At 38.4% G+C, this 7,934-nt stretch overlaps 1 pseudogene; it reads left to right on the top strand.

Annotated features, from left to right (window-relative positions):
- The window catches only part of LOC105740889, a 145,375-nt pseudogene extending 140,263 nt beyond the window's left edge, over positions 1 to 5,112 (top strand).
- Positions 5,113 to 7,934: the final 2,822 nt, after the last annotated feature.

Below are 7,934 nucleotides of genomic sequence, written 5' to 3'. Positions count from 1 at the left end.
CTACCAATCAAGTGTCCTGTCCAATAATCTCTCCCTAATTTAATGATTTTTATATACTAATTTTGACATCACTTAAACCAGCTGGTAATTCAGGAGAAATTATGCTTTAAAGTCTATTTTTAAAGCTCAAGGGACCATGGAGATAGCTCAGTAGAATAAGCACTTGCCTGGCAAGCTAAAGGTCCTGAATTCAATCCCTGGTACCGCAAACACACAAACAGCAGCAATAACTGCAACGGCTAAGTTTGTGCCCTTCTGCATCTTCAGGCTGACTGTCACAAGAGGCAAGAAGGGAAAGAAGAAAAGAACTAATACCACTGCTTCAGTCCAAGCTACGGACTTGGTGGTTATCTCTTGGCATGAGTGCAGCTGGTGATGCAGGCGCACTGGGGACAGAAAATAAATAATTGAGACAGTCAAACAAATGGACAACAACACTTCTGGGACAGAATTTGGTTTCCTTTTCTTTTCTATTTCTCTGACATCTTTTATTTACTAATTTAAACTCTCCACTGGATTTCAAGTCAAAACAAATGCTGGGTTACTGCCGCGGGGTCTCCAGCTCACGAGAAAATGGATCCAAGAATATTTATCTATGAGAAAACAAACTCTCTCAATGAGAGAAACAATGTGTCAATAGCATCTCAGTTATACTCATCTGAGATAGACTGACACAACTTCCAGATGTGGACAGGCCCAGCAATAACAGCCTTGAGAGAAGAACAAAAGCCAATCAAATCTTGCGTAGGTCGGAGTAGGTTCTGTTACTCCTTTCAACATTACAACATTCCATTTCTTCAGCCCCTTTGAGAAAGTTAGCTGAAATCAGCTTGTGGTGAAAATAACCACCTATAAGTGTTTGACAGGCATGGAGGTCAGGTGGTCCTTCGCAAGAACATCTTGCCCGCCAGGATCCCAGATGAAACCCCAAATGTAAAGGCTGGGATTGAACGTACTGCCCATGGAAGACCAAAATGAAAGGAATTCCAGAACTTTTTATTAGTTAGCTAGTGACCTATGTGCTCCCTACCCCATCAGGGAAGACACAAAAGGCCCAGTTCTCTGTTCCCTACCTGCTTTTATAATTTCTTTGTAATTATAATTCTTTGTAATTATAATTTCTTATAATTCACCTTATGTCATATAGGTGCAGGGTCAGGGCAGGAATGTGATGTTCCTCTGTCCTATAGGTGTGAGAACTTAAGCGGAAAGATTTATGGCTAAGCATGGGCAAATTGTATCTTGTTGCCCTAAATGGGTACTATCCCGTCCTTATCTCATATATCACTTGTGAAGTTTCTGACAGGGCAGGGGAAAGAGTGAGGAATGCGGTAACTTAGGCAAGGCTGATTCTATGTAAATACTTCAGGCAAGAGTTACTTGAATTCTGCCTCAGTTTCTTTTATTTCTAAAAGTGAATAGGGAATTACGCTAGATGCCATCCCTTAAATATTAATTATCTTTCCATTACTGCAATAGAAGCATGAGACAATCAAATTACAAGGACAAAAATTTAATCTTTTCTCACAACTTTGCAGGTTTTAGTACACAACCACATGACCTCATTGCTGTGGGTCATATAGTGGGACAAGGGTTTCACCTTATGATTTCCATGAAGCAAACAGGGCAACAAGAGGTCAAAGGTGCACCTCCTCATGAAGGTGTGTCCCCAGTGACCTAGAACCTTCCACTAACCTTGTTTGAAGTTTCTAACACATTCATACAGCACAAAACTGAGGGCATAGCTGTAGATACACAAAGTACTGAATAATAGTTGAAAACTAAATCACAGCATACCGTCAGCCTCTTACTAAGTCAGGAACTTTAAGTCTATTATCTGTAAGTATAATGCTTTAAGATTTTCTCTGAACTATCATACCGCAATCTTCCTATCTGTTTCATTAAAAATATATATTTATTTAATTATTTATTTATTTGGTACAGGGTCTTGCTATGCAGCTCAGACTAGTAGATATCCTCTTGTTTAGCCTCCCCAGCACTGAGACTATAGGCATGTACCACCATGCCTGGTTTCAGTGGCCAGCACTGTGTACCCAGGGTTCTGGGGCCTGGCATTTCCAGTACTGCAGATTGAACTCACATCCTTTTGTTTGGCAGGCAGGCACTTAGACCGCTGAACTATCTCATCCCTGACTTGGTTTTTCTTGTACAAGGAACTGTTCCTGATGACTCACAGTCAAAGCTTCTCTATTACACAGAAGAAAATGTGCAGGATGGAGATCATGAATCTGCCCCAGGTAGCAGATCCATATTCTCTCTTGACTGATGGGGTTTAAGAGGAGGAATGTCTTTGAGGAGAAGGTCCTCCTGTGATTATGATGGGAAACACCATTTTTCTCTGATCCACGATTTTTTTCCTATCTGCTCACTCTAAGAACTCAGGGAAAGAAATAGGGCAATTACTGCTCATTTCAAAAGATATGTATATTTGGTCACAAGCATGCCTAAGATGTGTTATTATTATTGAAAAATAAAATTGAGAGTAAAATATTTGCTAATCTTTCAAATACACGAAATGAAGGTCCTCATCCTTATTACTTACCAGGAGATTTTTCTCGATGAAGCAACCCAGACAAAGAAATAACCACCCTAAATATTCTCCAAATGGTAAAGATGGACAGCTCTTAGGAGTGGACATAACCAGGAGGGTTCTGAGGACATAGGATGCTAAGGGTGCACAGTACTAGTGGGTGTTATAAGTTATACTTCCCAGGATTTGGCTGGTTAGTATGTGTGTCTGAGTGATAGATGCTCAAGTTTTCATCTCCTTGCAGCACTGTGTCTCTCACTGCCTTGGAGAGCACATGGTAACCAGAATTCTTTCTGTCCCTATTCATTGTGCCTCACTCAGTGATTTGTATTGATCCCACCCAATCATGTGCTATATGCCTGGAAGTAGCACCTAAAATTCATACGATAATGAAATTTTGCTTTTTCCCAGTATGAGAGGACATTTCAGTTATTACTGTTGATTTTAATACATTGTAATTTTTAGAAGATTTACAGAATTTCTAATAATACTTATATCAGATGTGAAACTTTGGGACAAACTTGGAATGTTGCCTAACTTATAATTTCCACATTAGGTAAGGCTTAAGGCCTCATCCAACACATAAATTTCTTTTCCACCTTATCTTTGTTTTCAGAACCTCCAGGGCACCACGTTGATCCCACAGGCAGTGGTTATGATGATGTTGAAGAGATACTTTTTCCTCAAATTCTTTCTTTCCTTGGGAGGAATGAGAGGAACTTCGTTCCAGAAGGAAGAGAAGTTGCCAGGTATTTTCAGACAGATGGCTGGACAGTTCTTTCTCATATTCAGTTACTTTCATGTGCAAGATTATTTTGGACTCATTGATCATAATTATTCCTTTGCTATAAGAATTGATATAGCCTTGCATACCTAAGTGGTATCTACTCCACTCTATCCCATGTTGTAGTTATTATATCCTTTCTCTCTCTCTCTCTCTCTCTCTCTCTCTCTCTCTCTCTCTCTCTCTCTCTCTCTTTCTTTTTCTGCAGAATCGGGGATTGAACTCAGACCCTTTGCTTTCCAGGGAAGCACTTATTCCACTGAGCCATCTCCCTGGCCCCCTATATCCTTTCTTAAAGAACAAACATTGTATTCTCTGTATTATGCACACCACACATTAGATGTAGACACGTTGTACTGCAATTTAAAACAGAAATTTTGAAATGACACGCAGGATGTGTAGGCACATTTATTTTATGTCAAATAAATATTGTTACTTGACTATAAGTCCCCACAGGCTCAGGAAGGCAGGTTTCATAGAATGATAAGCAAAAAATGTAGAGTACTTGGGTGTCTGATTGTTCCTACAAAATGCATCATTTTGACCAGCTATACATGGAGTGACCAGCCTTTAAGAGACAGAAGCAACCAAAACTGCAATACAACTGTCAGCTGGGTTTCTCAAGTATTTTGTATGGAGTAGGAGGGCATTTTGATGTATCATAAGTTGCACAAAAGTAGTGTTTTTGCTCTGTTTTAATTCCCCACGGCAATGCATAGGGGCCCTTTTAAATTGTGAGACAATTGTAACTTATTTAGCAGTAAGGTAAATCACATCTATGAGCTCTAAGTATTGTGTTTAAGAAGCCATATGACAACATTATGAAGTTAATGTTGGGCACAATTAATGTCCAGTATGAAATGACTTTAATTTGATTATCATAAAATTTCTTCACTTGGATGAAGAGATGAATTCCCTTCATTATTTCAATTGACATATAAGGCCAGGCATTGTGCTCAACATGAGAAGGCATCCATAAGGAGCAAGATATCATGGGATTAGGTTGAAGTGTTCTCTTTTAGCATTTGCAGGGGCACTCCAATTGTTTTCATGAATACTTTGAGATCAAGTGTGTTCTACTATTGATATACTAAGAAGTCATGAGGGGCCATCTCCTGCTCCATTCCTGAAGGAATCATACCAGCCTAGTGTGTAAAAGAACACTGAAGTCAATATCCCCAGCCTTGTTATTACTGTCACTCCTCTTTCCCATTACTTAGATCAAGATGAAGTTCTATACAAAAGAGAGAATATGAAGAATGACATGTGCTTTGGTGGTGTACACTTGTAGTTGCATCCCTAGGCAGGCAGACACAGTAGGCTTACTGTGAGTTCAAGGCTTGCCTGGGCTACTTAGTGAGTTAAAGGTCAGCTTGAGTTTAATAGCAAGACCCAGTCTCAAATGATTACCCTTATAAAAAAGGGCCAGTATGAGGCAGGTCTCTCTTGCCTTTCAGACAAATCTGGTCTCTGCACAGATATCTAGTAGTCATTTATACACTAGTCTTTCCTTCTGCAGGCACATTATGCACCATTTTTCTGTCATCTCTCAAACCTGCACTCTCCTTTACTGTTTCAGGCAACTCTCTTCAGACTCCCAAGAAGCTTCCCTTTCTTTCATGGAAGAGACAGTGTCTCCAGTGGCCTTGAGAGAAGAAGAAACTGGCTATGATGATATTGAGCTGGGTGCCATATAGTGCCTTCTTTGGAGCAACCACATATGCAATTATCTCATCTTTAATTTATTCCTCAAATAAATGAGAAAATTTTCTTCTTAGTGATTGCAAAATTTTAATGTATATCTGTTGTGAACAATGTTATTCAGAGTGAATATTCAACCTTTCACTGACCAGTGTTATTCTTTGTAAGAATGAGGAGTACTGACCTCCACTGACTTTGGAATATGCCGTCCTTGTACACAGTATTTTGAATGAGAGAAATCTCAATTGGTAGGTTCATGTTATCTTCTCCAAAAGATCACACTCTTGCCTCCTGTTAGGTGCAAAGATCTTTACTTGGATAGCATAAAAATATGAAAAGTCATACTGAATGCAGTGCTTACATTCAGGAGGATGATCAAAAATAGAGAAGAAGGGGCCGGGGAGATGGCTCAGTGGAATAAGCGCTTCCCTGGCAAGGGCAAGTGTCTGAGTTTAATCCCCGGTTCCGAAAAAAAAAATAGAGAAGAAGTGGGGGACATAGCTCAGTGGCTTAAGTAGCTACCTAACAAGCAGTAGGTCCTGAGTTTTATCCCTGGTACCAAAAAAAAGAGAAATAGCAACATAATAAAAAAAAACATAAAAAGTTACCCACATTTGTTCCAAAACTATTTCATAAAATATTTTATTTATTCTTTCCTAAAACCTAGAAGTCTGATGCAAAGTGAATGGGGTTGGTGAGTTGTATGGGGAACACATGAACCTCTTGAAATCATAGCCAAATTTTATAACATATAAAATTTATTTGATCATAGGTTTATACTTCACTTCAATGGTCTAGTTTTTCTCTTTTAAATTAGCTATTATTTTTATTGTTTATTTTTGCAATAAATGATGTTCACATCCCTCATATAAAGAAGTGCACGTGCATAATATATCTTAATTCATTTTAATCACTTCCCCTCTCTTCCTTCCTCCTCCTTTCATCTCTTGTCCTCTTCCTTTTGGCAAAACTTCTCTCTCCCCTTTCCCTATAAAACACTCTACACATCCTCATTCCCTATTAAATTGCAATTTCTGTTATTCATCTCATTCTAGTGTATTATATTGGCCTTGGTATTATTTTATGTTTTAGCACCTTACTTGGTACTTGTTTAGATGTCTAATTACTCTAACTTACCCAACTGCAAAGCTCTCTAAGTGACTAAACTTATTGCAGATTTTACCTTCCCAAACTTTTATAACATATTTTCAGTAGCTGTTGGACAGGTCAAGTGAAATATTGCAATTATTCTGCATAAAATGTATGAGTGACTAATTGAAAAATTCAATTATTTGCATGCACATATAATGAAGATATCCACATTTACATCCTAACTGTATAATTTTTATGTATTTCGGGGAAGGGTCTACAGGGTGTTCAGGGTCACACTACTAGATTGGAGTCATAGGGATCTGACTCTTTACAGTCTCCCAAGAGCTGGGATTACAAGTGTGCTCCACTACACCCAGTCTTAATTGCTCTGAGTGCACCCTGGGGTCAAGACTGGCATGGCAGGACTGGAATCGAATCCCTGGCCCCTGTGCCTATTGCAGGCATTTTAATCTACTGAGGGATTTGACTGATCCTCTAACTGTACTATTTTTAAAACATTATCTTTATTATATTTACTATCTTTCATATATCTTGTTCAAAAGTAAAGTGTATATTAGTGTAAAAGATATTCAGGAAACTACTATGAGTAGCCACTATGAAGACAACAATATATAATGTATTAATTATTTAAGCTATGCTACGAATTGGTTTTGAAACTGTCTCATCGCTATTTGACTCTCAATAAAATTAATGAAAGGAAAAGAAAAAGAAAAATACAAATTAAAATTATTCAGGAAATGATGAAAGTTTTCTAAGATTCATTACTTGTTTTTGCAGTTACTTTTCAAAAATATCTTTTTGAAAATATCTATTTTGAACTATAAGTTCTCTACAACCGGATATCAAATTTCTCCTTACAACATCAAGTATTTTCTTAGAGTAGTTTTAGAAACAAACAGTAGCAATTTTATGGCTTTTACTAATCACATTGGACACCTTTAAAATTGTGTTTGTGTTTGAAATCTGCTTCTTCTTTCTGAAATGAATCTCTTAACTCTCTAGATTATACCATTTTTCATTCTTGTCTCCCAGTTTTGAATGATTTTTTCTTTGGGTAATTTTTAAGCATATTTCTTATCAATTCAATGAGTTAAAATTAAATACAATTATCAGATAATTAATGAGGCACAGTCACATTAGAAATAATTATATTTAATTTATTTTGAAGAATTATGTCCTAAAGAAAGATATACATAGAAAACAGTCAGAAGTAGTCTATTAAATTTACAAATTTAACAGGAAAATATGGCCACACTCTCCAGACCTGTCCAGACACAGCCCAAACTGAGGCCCTTCATATGTGTGGGAGAGCTCCGGCATTTCCCTGTGCCCACTGGATCCCTACGGACCCAGCCCAAGCCCAGAATGTGAGTGAAACCTTTAGCTATGCTCTCAGGACCCCTCTTGGAACCCTTGAAAACCAGCCCATGTCCTGCATACCGAGCACAGGCCATACATACAGGCCTAGTGTGATATCCCTGCAGAGAGGTTAGGGGACAGAACCACCCAGCTAAGCTAGGAGCAGAACATCTTGCCACAGGGGCCCAGTGGGTTCATTTCCATTGGCTGCAGCAGGAAGAAGCTGATCACAGCAGCCAGACATAAGTCAGGCACAACTGAATGAATTCAAACCCAATATGATCTGCACCCAGTAGGGTGAGGCACTTTACTAGAGCCACATCTATAAGTGCAATCTCCCTCTTTCTCTCTTGATTGAGAGAGGAGGCAAAAGGTAACCAGGATAAATAAATCTGTCTGGAAAACACCAGGTACATCAAGGGGAGG

This window comes from Octodon degus, unplaced genomic scaffold, assembly GCF_000260255.1.
Source record: "Octodon degus isolate 3935 unplaced genomic scaffold, OctDeg1.0 scaffold00292, whole genome shotgun sequence".
Classification (NCBI taxonomy): domain Eukaryota; kingdom Metazoa; phylum Chordata; class Mammalia; order Rodentia; family Octodontidae; genus Octodon; species Octodon degus.
Note: the sequence above shows the minus strand (reverse complement) of the source record. Positions and strands in the feature narration are given on the sequence as shown.